Genomic DNA, 26,959 nt, shown 5'->3' with positions numbered 1-26,959 from the left:
CATCGGACAGCTGTCGCGTTGGCTAAAACAACAAGGTGGTTGGTTTTCTGATGCTTTTCTTATGTTTTTCTTATGCGTCGGCAACCGAATACAACGAAGGCGCGACTTTCGCACGGATTTCTGGAAAAACAGATGTAAACCAAACATCAAAATCGATTCGTTATTGAAAGTTGTCGTAGCTCGTTAACGGAGAAAACCGAATCTAATTGCGTCCCTTTGTTTTCGTTTCTTCCGGCAAAGATTAAAGGCATCTTCTACTTCTCTCTCCCTTATGCTTTCAGGTTGGTTGATTCGAGGGAAAACGGAGGGGATGGATGGAGTATCAACAATCTACTTGCTACCTAGGTAAGTAATAGGACTACCGCGAGTCTGTCATCTGCAGAAACTTACACAGAAATACAATCAAAGGATTACGCGTAGATAGAGAGAGGGTTGGTTGTACTCTAAGTAAAATAAATTCGACGTTTCATCAGGCTAAACATTATTTTAACATATGTGAATCGGGCCGCTCCATTTCCGCCGGAAATCGATTCAGCGCGGCAAAAGTTTAAATGCACGAGGCCGCGCGGGCCGCAATCGATAGGATCTTTGAATGATTAATGAAAAGTAAACAGGGCATTCGTGTGCCGTCACCAACAAAGTTCCGTGTCTTGGGACAGATCATTAATCATAAACAATGTTACACCTTCCACTGTTTCCTTCACCGCTTTGATGGAGGAAGCTTGTACAACTCCAATATTTCCTCCAAATTTCCCGGTCTTGGTATTGTCTCTAACATAATTAGATTATCTTTCCTCTTCACATTTTCTGTTTTTATATCACCTATATTTCCTGTTCATCAATCTAATAATAAAAAAGTACAATTAAAATTACATTTTCAATGCGGTCAATATCTCATTGTACATGTGTTTTCATGCAAATATTGCAATATTGAAAAGAAATACAATAGACCTTTTACCTATATTATGTATTATATAAATATTTACTATTTCCAATAAAACTTGTATTGTATTAAACAACTAAATAAGAAAATGTATTTTAATAAATAATTCCAAAATGTGAATATGAAATGTAGATAGACAAAATTAACAATATTTGTTTAATAGCATGTAGTTAAGAACATTTAAAAACATGAAATAAAGCTTAGGAAGAATTGATCGGGGACTAAATTTTATTTGATAAAATAATGTAACATTTAAAATATATCAATACCTCGCAAAGTGCGGTTCCGTCAATATACCGTACTGTCTGAAGCAGTATTTTTTTTTCAATTATAGTGAATCCGGACTGAACTATTATTAAGATGACAGTAAAATGTTGTATTAATTAAATTTATTTCAAAAAACTACTTTCTAAATCTGAATAGTTATAATTGATGTAATAAGTTTCGTATATTAAAGCCAAAGATACCTTTACCCAACAATTTAACATTCCATCTCTTGGCAGTGAACTCGGAATTGTAGGCTGGAATTCTGAAAATAGTTTTGTACTAAGTTTGCTTAGAGAATTTACCTTTATATTTCCTTTTTGAATTTTGCAATGCCAAACATTTTCTTAAAATATTTAATTTGTATGACAAATATTTAGAACAAGTGACATATTTTCGTCAAAGTGGGATTTTAAAATGTACTATGCACATTCCTAAAAAGTACTTAAATAGTTTAGGTATTATATTGATTAATGAAAATAATAAGAAAAAAATAGCGTTCAAACAAAAATGAATATGAAATTTACTTAATTAATTTACAAATCTCCATTGTTCTTAAAGCAAATGGCTTTAAATGTTCATTAACTCGAAAAATGTTTACAAAAATAAACCAAATAAAAAAATCATTGATCAACAATTATACAAAATAATAATATCCCATAAAAATACATATTTTCTTTATAACTAATATAAAGGGAACGATCAAGAGAAAATCGTACTAAACCTATTGAAATTTCTAAATTTCTAGACAACTGAATCAGATAATTTCTGACTATCAAAATAAAAATTATGAACAAATTTACAGCTTTCTTAACTTCATTTATATTCGTAGAAGAATACAGCGTTTCCCCGTGAAAGTACTAATTACGTGCAATTAAGAAGTTTCAAACTAGTCTAGCTTATAAATAATACTGAATGGAAGTGTTTTACTATGTGCATTGCTGCAGTCGGTTTCCGCGTGTCGCCGCCTTCACGTACTAATTATTTCTGTTCCCGATAGGTCGGTCGGTCGCTCGGGTGTTATGTAACAGGAGTCCACGTGTTTTCAGGGCGCGAACCCGATATTTCCTTTTCGCAAACGCGGGATGCATATAAAAAAAAGTGGAATGCGTCTTCTAATTATATCCCAGTAAATCATCTTTTAACCGACCTCAAAGCAAACACTATTTCCACGGGATGGATACATGTGGCGGCTTGTCACTTTTTTTTAAGCTCTCCATAACTTGACACCCGCGTCTGCCGCCGTCCAGGATTTTTAAAGGTGCTGCCTTTTCCTCCAGCCGTGTACACCAGATCCCTGCACGAAGAGCACAAAAAGTGCACAAAGAAATAGTTTGTAAAGTAATTTATACTTTGAAAAAATATTTCTTCTTTTTATTTTCTGTTTTACTTATCTGCCGGTTAGGGGAAGCAAGCGAAGATTGTGTTTGGATACCGACGAGGAAATACATACATGAAAACCACTATAATATTATGTATTTAATATATTGAACAACCAAAAAATATAATTCATGTACAACTGGATATTTTATGAATACAGTCTTACTTTGGTTAACCTTATCTCTGATAATGATGTTTGCAATAGTTCGAAAACATTGATAGTTATTGGAAAAAATAAATGCTACAACTTTTCTTTGTTCGAAAAGAAGCTTTTCATTTTCTTTACGAGCGTTTCTAAAAACGAAGTTTTGCCTAACAATAAAATTTCATATTTGTTAATCGGGCTAGTAAGCAACAAACAAAAAATTCTATAAAATATACTCAATCAATATAGCTTTTTTACGTTTATTTTCATTCTTTTGAGCCATCACTGCTACTCCTATTATCTTCTTGAGTTTGCATAGAAACAATGGATTGTTACTAGTATAATACCGTTAATTGAAGATGGGAAATTCAAATTGGATATTATAAAAAAAAACGCAAAAACTTTTCATGAAAGCCAACCGTTTCGTTTATATTTAGCTAAGAGCATCTGATTTTCTGCATAAGCGCGTCTGCATGTTGGCTTCAAAATATTTTATAAAAATATACGCGCCCATTTAGAAATGCTTTTCGGCTTGCATTTAATTAGTAAACGAAAATGAAAATGAACGAAACGGAATGATGACAATTTATGCCTTTCAAAACCACTTTTTATTAATATTTTATTCGTATCATATTTTTAATTTTATTGAGGTTAACAACCTTTGCGTAATAAATGTTTTCATCGTTAGCAAATTATGTTTATATTTACATGAAATATGTACATTACATCATATTTCTTAAACCAATTTATCCATTCAAGGTTTCCTAAACTTTAAGTCTTTTAAACAATAATTTAATCAAAAACATGATGTTGTTATAGTTGTTTAGTAAAAAAATCAATTATTTGTTTGAATTTTGAGATTTTGTTCGAAAATCAAACAAGTTTATTTTTTGTTTCAGTTTAAAATTGTTCGAATATCAAATCATCAAAATTCAAGGGTTTGCTGTACTTCTTTAGCATATTTCATATGAGTTTTTATTATGTTTCGAAATCGTTCAAGTTTATGTTCAAATGCTTGCGAAGTTCGATGCTTTTTAACTTATTTAAAAATCATTGTTACCGGTGTTATCGTTTTATTTACAGGCTAAAAAAGCGTATGGACGGAAGGAAATATGTTGATGATAATGGAATCGAATACATTGCAATGTGTTTGTGCGGCAGAGGAATGCGAGATATTTAGATTGAAAAGTGAATCAATTTCCATCATAATTTACAAACCATAAAGCATGGGCACGGCGGTCCGAGCATTAAAACAACTCCCATGAAATAATGACCATTAACAGATAGAAGTTCACATCTGTTCGGTCATTTTCGGATGCGACAATGTCGGAGATATATGAATGTTTTATTTCGAGCAGAGGGAATGCGTGTGCTGTAATGGAACTCATCCCATGGGAAAAAAATATGCATACCAGAGGACGGTGGATGAGGATACAGGGTAGGACAGTGCAGACCAGAAGGGAGCACGGAGATGAAACTAGAGTGAGAGAGAGTCCGAATCCTCCCCAAATTCAATTCTCTCGTGTGGCTGTCCACGAATGTTTTACACACGTATGAAGGGGAAACGTAATAACATAAAAAGCGAAAAGTTTTTCGGTTCCCCCTTCAGGATGGTGGCAAGAACGAACGAGAGGAAAAAAAAGAAAGTATCTTTTCGCACTTACAGAAAGCTGAGAACATCTCAACACATTTACATATCCGACTGACAAAAAGCCTTTTACTGTAAAGTCTTTCGCTTTTAAAGTTGAGGAAATTACTATAAGCTACTATCGGGCTGCGGTATCAAAAATGAGGATAGCGCGGAGGTATCAAATGTTATACCGGGATGATACATTGCGCCGTACCGAAACTCTATCTCCAGTCTCATTTTATATAATCTTTTGGTGGTTTCTTTTTTGTTATTTTGTTCGCTCTATCTCGCTGCTGCCTTCATCGCATTCCGTAATATTTCTATTTGGAAATAAATGGAAAGATCCCACATTCCAACTGTAATTACACCAGAGTTCGGGGACTCCCAGAAGCGTAGCATCCTAAAACCTCGGGGGCTCCCTCGGCCTGTTGATTGCACAGTTCCCAACGCCCCAGGATGCATATTCCCAAAATAAACCAGACCGTTTCCTACAATTCACACGGAATTAAATCTCTAATTTATTATTTACGCTATTTGTTTATTATTATTTATAACAGCACAATATCATTAAAAATAAATTGCTGCTTTCTGTTAGAACACATACATTAAATGTTAAACAACAATTTCCAATTATCGATAAGTTCAAACTATGTACTGTAGTATGAATTATCCAAATTAGTAACAAGTGTATTTTAATGCTAAAAAAAATATTTTGTTTGGTACTAAAAGGTAATATTGTTATATATTAAATAATAAGTGTCATCACCAAATTATTACTACATAAATAATATTATTTTATAAAAAATTTAATTACTATTTTTAGAATCATATTTATTACTGAAAAAACGTTATTTTCTATAGACGTATTTTTCAGTGCTATTTTTTTTACTGAAAATATTCCGTTTGTACTTTTATAAACAAAAAACACTATGCAACTAAAGTGAGCTTTCCAACATTCATATGTATATTTTTTATTATTTTAATACTATGACAATATGCAGTATAAAAACACTTATAATTCTTGAATATGAAACAAAAGCTAATGTTAATAAAAAAAAGAAAGACTTTTTGATGTGGTATGTATGTGAGAGAGCGTAACAAAAAGTATATATATGTACGGTAAATAAGCATCTCTGGAAAAGCTTCATTCCCGCCCTTTCACTTGGAAACAGTTTCCCCCTTTATTTTGCGATGCGTGAAATACCAGACTTTGGTTTAGAACCATTTTAGTGCTGGAATGTCTGCACCATCCCGGTTTTGATTCACTACGTCTATTTTTTCTGCAGCCATTATCTGACATAAACAGAAGTTAAGGTGTGCTGTGCGGCCTCACATCCTGCTCCTTATTCTGCTTCCCGCTTCCTACGTTCTTCTTCTTTCTCTCTTTTTATTCCTCTTTATATCACTACGAAGGACGACGACGAGTTTCTTTGTCAAGGAAATGTATTCCGGTATCCAGGAGGCGGCTTTTATGCGCACGGCATTTGTTTTTATTTAAATGGCGTACAATTGCTTTACGATTATTTCCGGAATTTATAAATAATTTGAACGCACAAAAAAAATGCGCCTCGTCGTTTGAATCCTAATATACGCCGCATGACTTAACCGACGCTGAAATTATGTAATATCTACATTCAATTTTAACCAACACAACGAGATCTAATTATTATTCATTTGTGGTTTTATATATTTCAACACTTCATGAAAATGCTTAGACTATTTGTTTTCCTGTTTAACATAGAATATAAACATCCTCTCCATATGGTCAACTATTTCCACACCTTAAAGTAAAAATAGGTAATTACATTATTTTTCATACATTTTTTTATGTCGTGTAATTTTATTCATCAATGTGAACATTGAGTAAATTTAAGATCGCGGTTGACATTAGGTAGGTAATCTTTCCCGGTGGATAGTTACCATTATGATGATTTTTTATTTGTAGGTTGGCTGTCGTCTTGTAGGTTAACTTCAGTAGTATATTGATGCTCTGCGATTCCACTATTTTATTTGACTGTGAATCTGCTGCTATCTTTAACACTGACATTGTCTATCGACTTGGCTGAAGGTCCATATGCTGAACCTCATTCATTTCACTGTCCATCTATGATGAACGATGGTCCTATTGCTGCAAGTACCGAGAGGGCTCACAAAGGGCTTAGCTTTGACCAGGATTCCAACCCGCCGTAAATCCGGCGAAATCGTGGGTAAGGCTACTTAACCATTCGGCTATTAGTCGCCCCTTTTTTCACACATGAAAGTTTTTGTTTATTCATTGTATCTTAAAATTATACATTCTACCGCAAGATTTTTCTTTTTATAATCAAGATAATTAATGAATATTCTAAAACCGAATTTACTAAAAAAATACACAAAAACAAATACTGCCATAACTGATTAGTTGACATTTATTATGGAGAAACAAAATTCTTTTCTGGAACCGAAGTTTGGTTTCTGGTTTTATATTCGAGAATTAAATTATTAATGAACCTAGTTGTACTACAACCAAGGTACTACGATATACACTTTATTTGAGATACTGAACTATATTCATTAAATTAGATTAGCATAGGTGCAAGTTTTATATATAGACTATTATAATACAAAATGATATATTTTATATTTAATTTATATATTTACTCAAATTATAAATAAATACATAAAATACTAATTAAATGTCACTTTGATAAAATTATTTCCGAATCAAGAAACTTTTACATATCTACTTGCATAAATAAAGAGTAAACTACCGTTCATGTTTTTTTAGATTTATATAACTACAAGGTACATTAATTCCTTTAACAAATTTCACTTAGTGATATTATAAAAATAGTAAGTATAGTAATACCTGCGGATTCATTATAGTATGGTGTTGAAATTACAAAACTAAATTTTAATTGAGCAAAATAAGTTCTAAGGTCATAAATTTGACATAAAATATTTTTTAAACAGAAATGATCGTTTTTTCTTCTCTCTTTGTGCTGTTTATTATTATGCGGTTTCAAATAGTGCGGGATATTGGAAATTTTTACCCGCACTATGCGAGGTATTAGGTATTGCTGTATTATTTAATGTGTTGTTTTAAATGTATAATATTGCATGACTTTGACATACTATATAAAATGAAATTAAATCAATGTCTATATTATAAAATAGTATTATATACTATGATGTTCTCAAATATAATTATAAAATCTTTTATATAGAAAATAATTGGTTTCAACGTACGTTAGTTAATACGTACACAATTATTTGTGACTCTCTGAACGAAGTAACTTATAAATGTTCGTACGAACGTACAATAACGTCAGCTGCACCAGCCAGAAATATGTAGTAAGTCACAGTGTCTATAGACCAGGGATTCCCAACCTATGTTCCGCAAAAGTTAATAGATGTTCCATAAATACTAAATAAATAATTAAAGTTTCTTCCTCATTCTTTTAATTTTGTTGTTTAACGTACGTTAAATAATGCGTATTTCACTATAATGCTTTTTGTTCGAACTAACGTACAAATATCGGTACTAAAGTACAATTATGTCAGTTGGACAAGTCGAAATAAAATGTGCTACAACACACTTTCTACAGTTAATGCAACAGAAAATAAAAAGAATTGTGAAGCCAAAAGAGCAGACGCTAAAAAAATCTGCAATACATACAATATTTTAATTATTCTGAAAACATCTACTTTCTGGCAGAATGCATTAAGTCCATCCGTGGTTGCTTTTCTCATTATTCTATGCGATATAGAAATTAAAATGGGAAGAAAGCACTTACATTAATATCTGTCGGGCAAGCGTCGGACAGTTCTTTTACAATTTATGATTCCGACTAACAAGCTACCGCCGTTTTAGTTTTTTTCATCTTCTTTCTTTGGACCAGCGGTTTATATAATTTTTTCATATTTGTTTGATGAACGGTTTCCTGTCCCGGCATCACCGAGCGCCAACTCCGGCGCGAATTTTGAAACGTCTCGAAAGGAAACACACGTAAGGCCCATTAACTTATAACTTTAATTAAGCCAAAGGCGATTACGAACTAACTAAGTGAATGGAACATTTGCGGTCGCTATTAAGGGATTAAAATTAATTTTAATATCTATGAAGTTTAGGTATTAGGAAGTTTATTGGGAGCGACTTCTTTTCTCTATATATATTTTTTTTAATCTCTTACATAATAAAAGGGTACAGTTTTAATTAAATTGAATGAAATCGTTAAATAGGTAATGCAATTATATAAATCGGTTTTAATGCCGGATATCGACTCATCTCCAGTCAAGTATCAGATGCGGAGAGAGGAGCATTTAGTAGTCGAGTTAATAACGATGCCTGTCGCAAACTCCCGGGTGGAACGACTCCAGGATATTATGATAAACTGATTTAATATCTTAACTTTAATATAAAAATGAGACTACATCGGAGGAAGCAGGAAAACGGCTACGAAAGGTGCAGGGGCCTGAGACCTATACGCCTACAGTTTGTATATTTTTATCCGCGTCGTAAAAGTCAACATTTAATATAATACACGTATTTACGACTACGCATAATCAAGCTCGTAATCATAATAAAAATATAAAATTTAGTCATTTATACAAAGTGAATCTGCTAAACGCGTATTTTGTCGAAAATTATTCTATAAATTGTAAAATTCGGTATTATCTACGAATTTTCTAAAGATTTCTAAAATTATTAATATCAAATATAATTGATTCAACTAATGAATAAACAAAATCAAAATGTTATGAAACTCTGAATGTATAAGTAGTAGCAATAAATAAAGTGTAATGAAAAAAAAATTTTTAGAAAATCAAAATAATGACTATTTGTATAAAATTATTTATTTTTTACACTTTTACAAATTTCACATGGAATTACACATTAGAATATATTATACTTTGACACATGTACAATTTCATTCAATTTAAAAATATTTATATTTATAAATAATATTCTTAAATTTTACTCTATTTGTACAAAATTGTAACTATTTACACTCACATTTCTAATGTTTTTCTAATGTTGCAATATTTTTTGTATACTTTTCTATTTAGTAACTATTTTAATATTTATATATTATAGTATAATCCTTGTAATATAATGAAACATAATATCCCAATCCTCTATAATTACGTGAATTAAATATATTATTTGTAATAAAGTATTACATAAAGTGGCTTAATTAAAGGACATGTTCGTTATAATGTCATTTGGTAAGCATATGGTGATGATACGGTATAAAGTTCTTCCAGTAAAGTTACGAACTTTTGATAATTAAAGTGTTGGAATTTCTCACCTCGACACCTGACTTAATATAATACATGCAACAATTTCTTGGTTTCTTGATTCATAAGTTACTTTGTTCATTAACAAACTTATTTTTTTGTTATTTCATAATTAAACAACATTATTATACTCATTACACTGTAATACGCTCCCCACATTTTAATTTTATAAGTCGATTTCTTAAAAAGTTATATTTTATTGTAAATACTAAGAATTTATCTTTCTTTATAAAAGATAAAGTACTAAATAAGTACATTAGTAATTTCACAGCAATACTTCGCAATGTGCGTGATCGGTTTTGCCAATGTTTGAAAACCGGACTAATCGAGATACTAAATATCTACAAAAATAAACCATGCAAAAAAGAAACTTTATAGGAAGGGAAAATTTAACTATTTTATGGAATGTATTCATAGTGAATTCGGACTGATCAAAGCCGCACTATGCGATGTGTTAATGGTTTTATTTATAAATAATATTCGAATTAAATAAAAAAAAGAGAAATTCTACATACAAAGTAATTTAGATATAAATATCTTTATTGGCATGATTATTTTAAATCTTAAAATACTTACTTCCATTTACATTGCAAATAACTACAGTAAATACCTTATTTGATACTTAAAGAATCGATGCAATCGTAGCAATTTAAGGAAAGTAGCAGATCAGCGTTTCGAGTATTTACACCTGAGCTTCATTTCTATGTTAATAGCATCCTACGTGTTCAGGCCAACACTCGAAGAAAAAAGAACTAACTAATATCATACAAATGTGATAGGTTTATTTACTAACTGTAAATTCACATCGTTTTCAAGACATTTGGTATACTTCAATGAAGTGTTTGCACTCAATTATGTTGGTCAATTGATAATAAAGCTACACTCTACTTATATTGATTATACTGGATGGTATGCATATATTTGTCATTCAAATTTATAATATAATCAAGAGTAAACAATTTTTCTATGGTATAAAAAAAGCAAACAATTGAAATTGTAGATGGACAAATAAATCCTTACTTCAGAATTGGACGCTCTTTTCGAATCATTAATAAATTATATTTCATTAACAACATTTGTGTCAGAAATTGAAAATATCATATTTTTTATTTAATTAAAAAAGTAATCTATTTTTTTTTGTTCATTGAATAATTGAAAATGTTAAAAAATATATTAAAAGAAATAAAGTATTTTTACATATATGTAAATAATTACAATTTAATGTTTACGAATTGTTTATTATTTAGTTACATTCATTTTTCTTTGAGTCATTAAAAGAATTCAATGAAGTTAATTAAATATATAAAATAAACATTTTATAAAATAACTTCATTGTCCCTTATTTTAGTAAAAGTTGTGGTAAATAATAATACTAAATCTTTGTTGATTATTAAAAGAAAAATTTTATTATGTGATAAATTATAAACAAATTATAGTAATTATTTAACTAAGAGATATTTATTTTATATTAAAGAGATAAAACAATACAATTTATATAATACGTTGGAAGAATGTCTAACATTCAATTCAATCACTTTGTATACGTTTCAGTGTAGAATGTTACTTATTCTCGTTCCCTTCTACCAGCGAGTGTATTTTTTTCCTGTTACTCTCGGCGGGCCCAAATTTAGCGTAGTATTGAATTTCAATTTACAGTGGTTACGAGATAATGTAAGTGAGGGGAAGTTGAGATGCTACTTTTAGAGGGTAAGAAACCAAATCGCACCCGAATTTGTCTTCTTGTTCATCTCTCAACCGCCGCGAGTCCTATGCAAATTCACTAGAAGCTTTTCACTTTACCAAATCAAAAGCAATTTATCTATTCCGACTTATTAAACGGCGTCACCTTTCACCTGTTACCTATCATCAATTTATTTTATTCTACACATTCTAAAACACTAGTTAAATTAAATACTATGTTGTTCTGGTTTATTACTGGTTTATTTTTGTAAATTAGTTTGACATTGACAAATAATATAATTTACTAGAAATGACAATATTACTTCAGTTTTCTGAATTCACATAGCGTTTAGTTGATATACAAATTCAAAGAATCTTCAAGAAAACTGTTTTCTTTTTCAATTTTTTATATGAACTTGTAATTATTTAAAATTTCATGAAATAATCTTATAATATAATTAAAGTAAATAATATAACTGTAATACAAAGAAATATATTAGTTCAAAAACCTCGCATAGACCGGGTAATCGGTGTCGCCGTACAAAAAGAAGCATAACTTCTTTATCTCAATGAAAATTTAGTTTATCTGAAATTTTCAAATCGAACAATAATTAATGCGGACTATGCGAGACATTGCTGTAATTGATTACGTTGTTTCTTTAAATATGTGTATTTATTTTAAATATTATGTCTAGCATTTTAAAATTCTTTATTCGAATGTCTTAAATAAAATCTTATTTTAATTTATTCAAACTGGAAATGGTTTCGGATTGATTTGAAAATGGTTGGATAACCTCAATGCACCTCACGCCTCTGTAGGGGTTGAAGAACATAGAGACAGGGAATCAGAAAAAAAACCTTTTTATCTTTCGATACAGATAAAGCGGATTGGCTTTACAACCACTTCGGATTTGTCAGTCTACCCATTGATGGTCGGTCGAGGCGCAGACCTTTTATCTAATTTAAGTTTTAATCCAACATGACATAAAATCCACATCTCTTCGGGGAGCGTTCCTGAATTTTATTAACAATTTTTTACGATTGCATAATGAACCGAAACTATAAACTTTATAATGGACAAGCAGCATCGCTCGCAGAGAGAGAGAGAGAGAAAGCACACATTTTAAAGTGTCTGGACGTGTTTACACAGGCACCGGGCATTAAAGCTACCACTATTATTTTTAATTAGCCGAATAAACATCAAAAACGCATGTTAAGGCATATTAAATGTAATTACGATTAAAATAAACATTACGATATGCGCTTCATCGTTTTGTACATATTACATTATTTATAATTGAAACAGAAAAATCGTTGTATACATATGAATTGTTAATTATTTTTTTATAATCATACATTAATTAGAGATTTTCTATTTAAATAAATTAACTGCTATAACGCAATTAATTAGATTCGCATACTAAGAAAACAGCACTACTTGGATACCTTGTTAAAATATGTTCAGAATCTTAGGTCTCTTCCCGAAATAATTCTTAAGCTAAGTTGTATTATATAGAAACTACGTTATAGTACTGCGTTGTAAATGGGTTTACTGTAATACTAGTTTAAATTGTATTATTTTAACATATCAATAAAATCGTGAGAATGTAACCTAGTTTCCATGATGTTGAACAAAAGCAACAATATCTTTCAGCAATTCAAATCATTTAGTTAAAAGTTTATACACTTTCGCTCATTCTAATTATATAGTGACATAAAATAATATTATTTTGAAAACAATAAAACACAGTATATTTAAATTTCGGTGCTTAATTTAATCAATAAATTTAGTAAAATACAAACATTTGTGGTATAATTTACAGAATTTATTTGCCAAAATCAAAGGTTATTTTTTGAATGAATAATTCTGTATTTATAAATAGGAAATATGAATTCTCCAAAATAAATTTTAAATGATTCGATTAAACTACCTTAATACTAATTTTATTGTATGATCTATGATCTATAATAAATAATCACTTTTATTGTGATAACCTTTATTTCTCATTATATGGGAGAAACCAATAAACTAAATAATCTTTGGATTCTTTTTCTTTATTTTTATTTTTCAATAATTTTAATTTATATTTCCTTTGATTTTTTTTTTCATCTATAACTGAAATAACATATCTTTCATGTAATGAACTTTGTCAATATGGAATTACTTGGCAAAATATTATAAATAATCTCAAATACTTTAACAAAATTATTTATTAGGCAGAAATAATTCTGTCGTTAGCCTTTTGAACGTAATTAGAGCCAATAAATTTTTATTGAAAATATTTAATAATTAAATTTTGAAAATTTCTAGAATTATTTATTTATATAAAAATATAAACGCAATTTATATACTATAACTACTATAATGATTAGAATTAATAAACTTGCATACTAAATATATAAATATATATTATATAACAATTGTGTTACAGTTGCTACAAATTTGACAAATCGAATAAATGGATGCAAAATCAAATAAAATGTTGATATTTTTTTAATTATATAAATATTTTTTTCAACGTAGAACTTGTAAATAAATATATTTATTATATATATTTTTTAAAAAATTAATAATAACTATGGAAAAAATAAACTTTCTTTCTTTCTGTATAACTGTATTTTATGTATTCAGTGATTTTAAATACAAAAAGAATTGTTGGAAATATAACCTTGCTGTGCACGAAACATAATGTGAATCGATAGACAATTGATTGATATCACGGGTTACATCATGAATGTGTGTGTAAATATATATGCCTATTGAACTCTCTGATTTATAAGCAGTTATTAAAGTTTGGCAGTGATAAGTTGTCAAACGTTAAATCGTTTATGAAACAATTTATTAAAAGTAATGGATTATAAATTGCATATACTCCAACCCAGTCTCTATCTTCCTATCTCCGTCACGTACATTCACTATCAAGCATATGCATGCATTTTCTATACATTAAATTACTTTTCCAAATACATATATGTAAATTAGTGGAAATTATAATATATTTATATTTTATAGTAATCTCGTTTTTAAATAATGCTTCATTAATTTGTGTATTTTACGAACTTAATTATAATTCAAAAATCAATTATAAAATAATATTAAACCTTTATAACTTTATGCCAATATTTACTACAAATGTATATAAAAATGTACACTTTATTGTGCCAAATATTTTAAATAAAAATTTAAAAATGCACTGTATTTTCATTAGGTTGCAAATGCTTAAAAATTATAGTTTCATTTTATATAATTTCAATAATAAATAATACTAAAATATAAATAATTGTAATTAATAGTTGTTTATACGATGAAAAAATGAGAAAAACAAACATTTCAAAATGACAAATTACTGTAATCATCCTAAATAGTCATTAACGTCAAACTTATATATATTACAATAAACATACTATAATTGATATTATAATGATCATGATGACGGTTACAAATGAATTTGTTAATCCAAATTCATAAACATTTCTTGCTTTATTTTAATTTAAATATTATCTTTACAGATGAATGTATTTGGTTAGTGTATCTTGTGACATAGTAGTGATGTGATTTCACCGAATTATCGGCAACTCATTTCATCCGCTTATATTTCTGTAAACAATACATCCTTCTGACTGACTACGCACATTGCACAATGAATCACAACAGTCACTGGAATCGCATACATCTGATAATGATTAAACAGAGACAACCACGCAACACTCAGGCTTATCGCATTCCTCATGCATGTCATATTACGAAAATATACATTCTTAATGAAGAAGATTTAACCGTTGAAATATTTTTCTAATTCAAATAAATCCTGCTTGCCTGAATATCGACATGTCATCGGTATAAGTACTTAACTACGAAGATTATTTACTTTCTATACATTTACATTGTTCTTTAAAACTGCTGATTAATAGTTATAATACATTTTTAGAATAGCATTTATTAAAAATCTATCAACAACGAATACAAGTAATACACCAGCGTTTCTCAATTCGTTTGATCCGCGACCCCCTTGTACTTAAAAAAATATGAAGGACCCCCGAAGAATGGGTATTTGTGGCAAATCGTATAAAAACATATCGTCTGTCGTTTGCACACATTGAGAATCACTGCAATCATTTAGCTATGAATATAGCAGTATAAAATGGTATGATTTCCACAAAAACCTACTGGATTTCGAAAATCTACAAAAAAAAAACAATAATTAATATTTATACTTATTTGAAGTTTATTTTTTTATATTATGTAACAATAAAACTTTAACAACATAAGATATACTTTAGACAAAATCCAATAAAAATGTAATATAATTGGAACTCCTTCATATAATTTTTCTCTTTATTTAATAATAATTTAACTAAACACGTAACAAAATAAAATATTTTCTTTACAAAAAATTAGAAAACTGTAACGACTGAAATGAAAAAAAAAATAATTTCATTTATCAATACATAGTTTTTTCTTAATAGTATTTATAAAAACTGACAAATTCTTTCTATAAATGTGTGTAATGTGTTATAAAATTCATTAAAATTTAATAATAATAATTTATTGGCCAAACATCGATACATAAGAAGAGAAAAAAAAGTACAATTTATACATAAATAAATTTTAACATACAATAAAAAAATATATATTAATAGGCTAGCCAAAGGGCTAACGAAACAAATTTATATTACGGCAATAAATACAATATATTGCTATACATATTGAGTAGATCTCTATATTATTTGTTTTTTCCAAATGATAGTAGTACACTTGTTAATAGGTTATTTATACTAGTGCTCACTACATTATTCATATTTTTTTTGGTTATAGAACACTTCTAATTAAAGGTTGCACTTAATTAAAATTAATTAAAATTATCGCTGTTGGGCCGGACCTTGTGAAGTTTGGAGCCGGCCCACAACAATCTTGAAACTGTCGAATTAACTAAAGTGCAGCTGCTTAGTCCATGTGCGTCTGTACTATTTTTTGTCTGCTGTGTGTGTGTTTGCATCTGAGGATCCTTTTTGGACCTACCTCTTCCGCTTTAGGTAGCATTCCCAGTGCACTAAATTAACCGATGATCGAGGATGTAGCATTAATGATCAACCATTAATAATATCGTCTTCTCTCTCTCCCTTTCTTCTAGCCGGATCCACCCCCGGGGCCGGTGGGTGGTTAAAGATCTGATTACAGCCTTTTTTCCACTAATTATAATTTATTCTATTTGGGAGATAAGGAAAAATATCTAATTATCGACTAATTTACGAACAACTATGCGATATGCAAATGAAGACAATAAATTTAGAGGTGCACTCTTGAGTTTTTAGGTCTCCTTTTAAGGTTTAATTCGTTCATTAGGATTCACGAAAAATCGTTAGAATTAAGAAATTCTAGATGTAAATACACCTGATAAGCGTTTTATTGCTTTATCCCAAGATTTAAGTAAAATTATTCGATATCCGTATAAAACAAAATAATGCTTTACTTCAAATGATTAAATATGTAGAAATATATAAACAGTGTACGATAAAAGTAAAAAATTGGTAAAAATCTATTTGTACACTGATATTTAAATATTGATATTATATAAAAAATCCAAGGGTTTATATAAAAACCGACTTTTAAAAAAAAGTTTTTCGAATTTCAACTTTTTTACCAAACCGGTTTTCGAATTTTCACAAAAAAAAATAGAAAAAACTTTTTGAAACTAGTGAAACAAATAAGCTAGACGTATTTATGTAAACGTCTGTGGATTTTGTAAATTAACTAAAAATCTTACTTAATGAAATCACTACTAATATCAGTTTTTATTTTTTTCAATTCAGCGATGATTTTTATGTTTTCAATCAAAATAATTCATTAATTTTTGTAAGTATAGCCTCAAACACCAGTTTTTTTATTTGAAAAAAACCCGGTTTACGAATTACGTAAATTTCCATTAAAACCCAGTTTTCTAAAACCTATATAAGTACATCATCAATAGATAAAAAAATGTTATGTTAATGTAAATCTATGCACATTTACCAACATCATTTACACATTTTCCGGAAATGGTGTGTAAATGTAAGTTGAACTCACATTTACCTGCACAGTTGGTACATTTACCTAGCTACGTACCGTAACAGATATATTATATTTCAGAAAAATTGAAATTCATTTTTATTATATTTTTTTGTCATACATTCCACCATTAGTAGTATTGTTGTATTTTATATTTTGTAATGTGTTTAGTATCAGTAGAATTAATTAGAAAGTTTTTATATTCTTAATAATTACTATTCAAATAAAAATGAAAATGATCTAAAATTTGATAAGTTTGATTAAAGCAGGTCGCATAATCTGTTGAATTTAATTAAAATAAAAAAAATGCCTTTTCATCAGATTTTTTATGTAATATAAGCATTTTGCAATTTGAGTTTGGAAAAGTTCTCGCTCGTGGCTGCAATAAAAGGGCAGTTCCATTCTGCAAACAGTGAGTGGGCTGTAGCGATATCAGCCCGAAGGGTATATGTATAGAAGCCAAATTATCGCGTCCGCAAATATTTACTTTTAACAAATAATGGTCATTTATTGATACTGAACGATTGCCTTCCGTGAATTGCACTTCACCCTTTCTCTCCTTTTTTTTATATATATATTATATATTTTTGCCTTTTCATTATAACTTTGAGCGGCTGTTAAATATAGAAAATGTTTCCATATTCCTTTCCTAAAGCGATTAGTGCCGTGACCCAACATCTAACAGAGGTGTTAGATCGGCGGAAATCTGGCTCATGTTCGTTGTAAACGCATAATATATCAAAAAAGGGGTTAGAAAAAATGTTTTTGTTAAGCGGAAAGTGAGAGAGATACAGGGAGGAAAAACATAGGAGATACATCTGCCAGATATCGGATTACGCGCGGGGTGTTAAAAAAAAACTATATTCAGGATTAAAAAAAAGGCAAATGCGAGTCGTTTTCCATAGACTAAACACCCTTTGCGGAACGACGGATAAAGGACAGTCGGTTATTTCTTTCATATTAAAAAATACGGCAGAAGGGAAGTTTCCTCTGGCATTCGAAGTCTCTCCTGTGTATCGACCAATTACATATGCCAATGTCTGGGCAATAGATTACGTTCGAGTATGTCCATTCAGCACATTATATCCGGCAGAAGTTACCGTCGAGTCAAAGGTTCATGAATAATTCACTTGGCATCATGTGCAATAGATTAGAATACAATTCAATTATTCATTTTATTTTTATCGCATGCGAAAAAGTTCCCTTTCAATTTACTCAAACCAGAAAATATGCGGCTCAATAAATTGCAAGCAACAAAAGAGGATAAACGTGGATGAGTCGACGATGAAGATGGCAAAAAGAGACGATCATGGAATTAAACATAATTTACAATTAAACGTAGAATTCCTCATTACTCTTGAAGGAAATATATATTCTGTTTTGAAGTCATCCTCAAATGGTATTTTGTAGCTCTGCTCATGTAATCTGTACTTTACTTAGAAATTTTACAAACAAAACAATAAAACATGTATAAGTTACTGTATTAAAGAATAGGATGTTATTAAGAATATCATATTTAACAAGAAATACTAATAATTACTTAAATTAACAACACTTTGATTAACGTTGATTCGATGTAACACAGTTAAGGAATAAAAAGGGTCAAATTTTTCTTATTTACTATATGTTGTTTTGAAGTATTACTGTAGTAACTATTAATAATTGAATGAATGTACGTTTTTACTTGATATCGTGTGCAAATAATAATAAAATATGAATACTTCTGCACACAGTATTAAATAAAAAATAAACAAAAATTAAAGCTATAGAGATTTTAAAATTTTGCCATGAGTGTTAATCAATGTTTCACAATACTAACTATTAACTTAAACAATATTTTATTTGTGTTATAGCGTAATTATTCACTGCCAAAAACTTAGACATAAAATGAATTGTTTGGATTGATGGTTATAAATTTTGTTTGTAAATATTTTATGTTAAAATTAATTGTATTGTAATTAGTAATAGTTAGTAAATAATTAATATTATTTGTTAGTATTGAATCTATGGTTGTCCTTTATATCAGCGGTTGCCAAACTTTTTGACCTCAAGGACCAGTTAATTCATAATTTAAATCCCGCGGACCACTAATAGGATTTTTTAAGTGTTAAATATATTTATAAAAAAAATGGCCAGTGTGTACAGTATACGACAGAAGTTTTTATAACTTGTCATGTATTGTTATGAATTGAATCATGTTTTAATGCATCTTAAAACATAACGTAAGTATATTCCACATTTTTCTGCGGACCAGCTAAATTTTCTCGCGGACCACCACTTTGGCAACCGCTGCTTTATATTATTTAGATATACTACAAATAAGTAGTCATACCTTTGACAACGAAGCTTCTATATAACGAAGCCTGAAATTTTAGGCAAAATATGTAGAATATAATATACAAAAAAATAATAGGAAGTTATCCAGATTGACAAGTCAATAGGTTCTATAAATATCGGTGAAGAGGATATTAGAAAATTGAATGCAAAAGATGAGGAGTTTTCAATGGAAGGTTTAGAAATATTTATTAACAACGAAAGAAAAGAAATTGAAAAAAAAATTAAATGTGCTTAAATGAGAACGTTCTTCTTTTAAGAATTGTTATTGTTGAGGAATCTGTGACATATGCAATAACTCCGTATAAGTAATTGTTATATAAAAGAGAAAAAAGCATAAACAAGTAACTTTAGACCTTTAAATATACGATTTCACTTCATATGTAACTTGAAGTTTATTTAACAAAACTTTTCTTTGTTCGAAAAAAACTTTTCATTTTTTTTTTGCGAATAAACGAATTCCTATTCTGGCTAGTATTTACACCTCAGTAACCGAAATAATATATATGCATTCTATTACTTCTTTTATAAAGAAGCATTCCATTCATTAATGGAGGAATGCCTGTATCAAATTATACATTTAATTTTACAAAATTAAATAGATCAATTATTACTTAACATATATTTTTTTATTCGATATCTTAAATGTGCTTCTATATGTCTAAATAAATAGAAGATTTGAAATAATACCGAAATAAATGAGAATTTCAAAAATATTTATGGAAATTTCAACGAATACTGTATTCGTGTTTTTTTTTTTCAGAGAGTTAAAATTAATTGCAATTTAATTAGTAATAGTTAGTAACTTAATGAACAGCGTTTATTAGCAATGAGGCGGTGATCGTTCTTTATATAATTTAGATGTATTGCAACTAAATAAAGCAATTTACTATCTCCGTTTAGCTGAGGTTGTGCCGCTCGCTGATTAATCGAATGTAATATTAGACGTCAGTATACAGAGAAACAATCCGTTTTGGCTTTCCATGCATTACTCTTCTGTCTAATAATACCTGAGCTTTATTAGTAGACCTCATCTATTACCTGACTATCTATCCGTAATTATATACATGACATGGAGCCATTACACTCCAAAAACAATCTTATTATATGAATTCAATTCCAACGGCAATCGGTCACGATCCGTACCAGACCAGAAGAGAATCGCGTACCTCACTATATATAATATACCTATATATACACACATTTTTCCTTCCATTTCATTTTGGAAATTGGGATTTATTCGAGTGCACTTGGATTATTGATTGTAGAGGTCGTTAGCGCGTACCCTTATTTGCGGTGGCTGCTGCAAACGAGCATTGAGGGATTTTATATTATTTCAACCCTAATCCCCCACACGCGTATTTATTTTAATATATATATAAAAAAAAAGAAATATTGCAACTCACGGGCAACCGTTTAACCCTCGACTGGTTTTTCTTCCGGCTCTGCAAGTGGCATAGTTGGGTCTCTAATGACCCTCCGTATCTTTTTTTTCCTTTCCACCTGTGAATACCTGTTCAACCATTAAATGAGATCAGTTTTAAACCATTGGCTTTGCTTTTACTATTTAATGTTATTCATACCAAATTCTCGGAATGTGGTCATTACCATTGACTCGTGAAATATCTTCTGTCATTCTTTTGTTTGCATCTATTATTGATCATGTGTTTAATGTAGTTTATATTTGTTTTAGTGATCATTAAAGATATAATAATTATATATATATACATAACATTAATACATTTTTTAGAAGTTTTTCTTCATTTCTGGCGATTGACTACTAGAAGCACTTATATTTGGTATACATGTTTTATTAACAGTTTTGACACTAGAAATAAATCTTAGTTCTACTGAAATGTCATTCTATCTACGTATAATTCACCTATCCAAGCACAATTACCATCGCACGTTGTTTAACTTTCTTAACTTAAGTTAACTTAACATAAAATTATATTCAAAATTGTAACTTGCATGAGAAAATAATAATCTTAATGTTTCATATAATATAAGTATTATTATCCATTTGTTAAAGATAAGATAAACCTGTTTAACAATGTAACATTATAGATTTATTCATATTATGTTTTGAATAGAATACTGAACTAATTTATTAACAATAAATTGGTTAGAATGTAATAATAACATTTTTTAATTGTTATTGTTTTGATTATTATTAAAATTATAATAAATAAAAATTAATTAGGATTAATTGACGGCTTTGAATTAAAATGAAATCTAATGTAAATGTAAATAGTATAAAGATACTATTCAGACCAATGTACAGCTTTCAGATCTAAATTAAGGATGATTGTAAGAGAGAGAGAGAGAGAGAGAGAGAGAGAGAGAGAGTGCGATTCAATTCTCTTTCTGGGTAGAAAAACGAGAATGCAAAAATTAGATTTGTCCGAAATAAAGTGGAATTAAAATACAAATAAAAAGATCTCATCCAGCCCTCCGAATTAATTACAGTTTCGCCGAGGAAGAGTGAGTGAGAATGAAAGATAGATAAAGAGAAAAATAGGAAGGGTGAATGAAGCAGGGAGTGAGTTAGAGTGAAAGAGGGAGAGTAGACTTCAGCCGCAGCTTTAACTATTTAAGGCTCGCAACAAACTACCCCGTGCACGTTGTAATTGAAAAGAGAGAGGATACGCGAGGGGTGCAAATCCGTTTTGAAATTTCAATTTGGCGAAACGGCGTAAATCTTAAGGTTAATATCATCATTATTGCCGCTGTTTTTGGCGCCCGTAGACTTATCTCAGACGGATTAACCGAATTAAACTTTCCAGAGGAGGAGAAAACTGCTCGGAACGGAATCAAAACAATTATTGTATCTGCGATAATGGATTGTGGCTGGATGGCATTTCTGAATCAATATTTGTCGGGACTTAGGACTATAACGATGTCTGCGATGATTACGTATGGTTTTCTTCTAATTTACCCATGTTATGTAAATGCTCCCCCACGTGAAATGGCATACAAAAAACGTGCAGTCACGCCAATTCGAATTAGAGCATCCATGAGCGTAAAAAATGACAAGCCTCCGACAGACACACGCATATACATTATTCGGTAACTTGTCAAAACGCGTTAAGAAGACTTCTAAGACATGCGTTTCCGTTAATATTTTCGTCACGTTTATTTTTACGGTACCCGAACTAAGCAAAAAAACGGTCCATGGATGAAGGAGGGTTGCTAAAAATAACAAAAATCAATTATTTGAGTCAATAAGTAGTTAGTACTACAAAATACTAATAATTTTAAAGATTACATAACTTAGATTTTATTACTTCCACGAAATTAGTGCTTATTCAAACTCGCCACATTCAAATCATATTTTGTGATCATGCAACAATAGGTTATTGTCAATAACTAAAATAACTTATATATATTTTCTAATGTGAATGCCGTCCATTAGCAAAATGATGCTTATAAATGTCTCATTGCTTATAAATCTGATCTTCGTACATATACATTTCTTTAATATTGTTTAAGAATATCATGTTCATGATCATTCCAAATTTTACAACTGTTTTTTTGTAAAAATCAAGAAATATATGATTTCAATTAAACTAAAATACTTTGAACGTTTGTACAAATATATAAGTATGAAACTATTTGTTTGTAAAGTAAATGATATATTGTGCCAGATGTAGGCGACAATAATCTGTATTAATAGCAGGAAGCTAAATATGAGCACAGGGTGCACGCACACCTAAAATGGGTTAAGTGTAATGAAATTTCAGCGAAACGGTCTTTGGATACGTTCAATCTTCGTGCTATGTAAGATAATCCATCGGGTAGACTTGAAGTTTCAAGTTTCACTATTTCAAGTTACACACAGAATGTGTGTGTGTATATATATATTCCGGGAAAGTAACCACCGTAAACGTGGGGGAGCGACGACGATAAATAAGATAAATGAAGAAATGAACCCGCTGGATGATCCGCGGCGCTGGAAGTATTCCAAAGATTTTCCAATTAACTCGAACTTAATTCCGTTTGCATTCGACCGAAATGAAACATTAAATTAAAACCAAAAAAAAAAAATAGTAAAAACATAGTGAGAGGGCACATAGAATTTACTGCGGTTCGGAGCTCTCCGTTTCAAAGGATTGTCGATTTGATGTGTGGCTTCAAATGTATAACAATTTGACATGTACTTTGTAGATATATATGCGTATATCTACGGGTTATGCTATATAAATCATTAATCTATTTCATGCAAATGGTGTGTCAAAGATATTACACCTGCTTTTGTGACGATGATTAAATGGTTTCAAATTGAAAACCAATATAATACTAATCGATGAACAGGCACTGTATCCGAATGGATACAGCGCCGGTTTTTTTTATTTCGGATAAGTTTCGTGGCAACCTTAAATTCAGACGATGCAGGGATGAAGAATAATGATGATGGATCGCGCCTTCCGCGTTGTTCGTGCCTTCCCACGCGACCCGTTCCGAAATATGATGAGATTTTATTTTTATTATTATGTATTATGTAATATGGATATTTCGTCCCTTTGTGCGCAATGAGTTAATAGAACGGACCTCGGAAATGGATGGCGGTCGCAGTCTCCGTTTCCATTAGTGGTTACTTCATAGCACATGCACTGCCCAAAGGACCTACAAGTAAGGGTCAACCTCACCGCACGTCGATATCCTCCGCAGTAATTTCATTTTATTTGTGGTTCTGACTACCTTTCATGATAAATGGACGCATATGTTTCGAGTAATTGCAATTTGTAAAATGGAAATACTTCTATTTTCCTAGACCGAAAGGCAATAAAGAAGACGAGACGAGACTGGAATGATTCCTGTTCATGGAGAAGAGAGAAAAAAAAAACAAGTAATTAAAGTTGCCTAAACACCTACGCCAATATAACCTTCTACATATAATGGATAATATATACATATTAAACGAGTTTCTTCTTGAAAAATAATTACTAATTATAAATGCATATTAATGATCCTTCATTAAATTACTTCTTCTGTAAGGGAATCCTAATGAAATGGAAATGGAAATGGAATAATAATTATAAAAGACTTTACCTGAATTCCATTCTACCAAGCAAAAATAACAAGCGCTTTAAATATTTAAATATAGCAGACATGGATGGCAAGCTTGTAAGTTGAATATAATAACACTTTTCTACAGATTATTAATTTAATTATTTTGGCCTTTCCACTTTTATAGCAACGTCTTATAATTTAAAATAATAAACATATTAAACTTTAGTATTTTATACAAATAAATATGAATATCGAAAATCAAATTTAATTACCTTAGTAAATTATAATTGTTTAAATATAAGTCTATAATTTTATATTGCTGCACTTTTAAAAAATCTTTAGTAACATATGGTTTTCTATGAGAGTTTCTTCAATTTTGTTTGGTAATAATTATTTATCTATCTCTACCTTCCTTTAGAATCTCTTACTTACTATTCAATATTTGCCAAGCGATTTGTCAAATGGAGTAAACATGATGTATATAGACTACTTTAAAGTTTTCTCGTGTATTTGTACTGTTCGTATAATTGGTATTAAAGAAGTTACTTGGCAAGTAGCGTATACTAAATTGAGGACTTAGTTTATGACTTAAATTTTTTATTATTCTAGCTAACTTATTTTAATTCATTAATACGAATTACTCAAATACCAAATAATTCTTTCAATCAATTTACATAAATTATTTGATGAATTCTTTATTTATAAAAGTTTCTTCAATATACTTATTAATAGGTGATAATTTATTTCATTTAATAACCTTAAATGAATCATTTTCTGAATTTTTGTCTGTTGTGCAATTTGAGTTTATCAAAAGATTTTTATTATAAAAATTGCAAATTATTCATAATTTCGCGTTATTTTTGAGATGCTCAAAAAACAAGATTTTTCTATTAGTAATTTAAATTACATAAAATTATATTTCAAGTAAAATATGCAAAATTTATTATTTCAATGTAAAGAACAATAGAAAACTAATTTATTTGTACGCTCTCAAATGATGTAATAATTTTCGAGGATTGAACAAAGGACAGATTTTGCAATTGTCCCCTACCCCTTTTTCTTTGCGGTTTCCTTGTCACCGCTCTCTATTCTTCTAAGAAGTTACAAATTACTTGGACCGAACAGCAATATTTGGTAGTCCAATTAAATATCTACGGTCACCATCTGCCATCCTTTTGGGATATTGCTAAAGGCATCCTGGGACGCACGTTTTCTAAACTTTTCTCATAATTGTCAATAAGAAGGCATGTATGTAGGAACGTGTGAATTGGAAAATAATATAATAGGGTCTCATATTATCGATAACTGGAAGTTCCATAAAACACTTGTTAACATCATTATTTTATTTATAGAAGCAAAATTTTAAATAATAATAATTGGAATTATCAATAAGTTTATTAAATAATGTAAAACATACATGAAAACTACAGAGATCAATTACTCCGAATTTCCATGATTGCAATATCTGTTAGACATTAGAGAAATACTAGTTCATAACTTTTTCTTGGTTAAACATATAAAATATATATATTCATATTTTTTTTTTAACTTTTATTATTTATTCACAATCTGCCACAATTTTGGCAACGAGTTGAAATTTTTTTTGACATTGACAAAAAAAAAAGAAAACAAAAACAGAAAAACAAAGTAACAAGCATGGAGCGGAACGATTTCCCATCGGAAATCTTCCTATAAACAATTATAAATTTAACTAAATATTCATAATAAGTTTAAAATAATATTAATACTCTCAACTAATTATTTTGTTTTTTTAAGTTTAATTCATTTAATTATTAATATTCCCAAAAGCGAAGTACAATTTTGCAAATCTTCATCTAAGTAATTTTACTCCAAGAGAATGAGATTTGCAATCGATAAAAGAAACAATTATTATTTATAAATCAGTGTTATCTGTTAACTGTTTAAAAGGCAATTGCAATCCGGTTCTTCAATTTCCCCTTTAATCCAATTAGAATCAATTGAACCAAATTGAAGTATGTTTTAGTGACGCCATTAATTTAGTTCTAGTCGCAACATCTCATAACGAGAGAAACAGAATGAATATTAAAATCGCTGAATAAAAGTACATTCATCAACGATTGTCGGAGGGAGAGGGCAATTGCAAGGGACGTCAAGCATCTATTTGTTCCGTACTTTTTTGCTGTTCTGGTTTGCATTACTGTTCTGCTTTTGATAAATATTTAAAATTTGTTAATTTCCTGGACGTACGTGAAAGGGCAAGCT

The 26,959-nt window shown here is 29.6% G+C and overlaps 1 protein-coding gene across 1 annotated transcript in view; it reads left to right on the top strand.

Annotated features, from left to right (window-relative positions):
* The first annotated feature begins 322 nt into the window (after positions 1-322).
* The window catches only part of LOC108558046 (epithelial discoidin domain-containing receptor 1-like), a 77,149-nt gene continuing 50,512 nt past the window's right edge, over positions 323-26,959 (top strand). Inside the window, exon 1 of the mRNA XM_017914837.1 lies at positions 323-345. The gene's annotated coding sequence lies outside the window, so the exon portion shown is untranslated. The remainder of the gene's footprint in view (positions 346-26,959) is intronic.

This window comes from Nicrophorus vespilloides, unplaced genomic scaffold (assembly GCF_001412225.1).
Source record: "Nicrophorus vespilloides isolate i.1.1-1 unplaced genomic scaffold, Nicve_v1.0, whole genome shotgun sequence".
Classification (NCBI taxonomy): Eukaryota; Metazoa; Arthropoda; class Insecta; order Coleoptera; family Silphidae; genus Nicrophorus; species Nicrophorus vespilloides.
The sequence above is the reverse complement of the archived record's forward strand: the minus strand, read 5'-3'. Positions and strand labels throughout refer to the sequence as shown.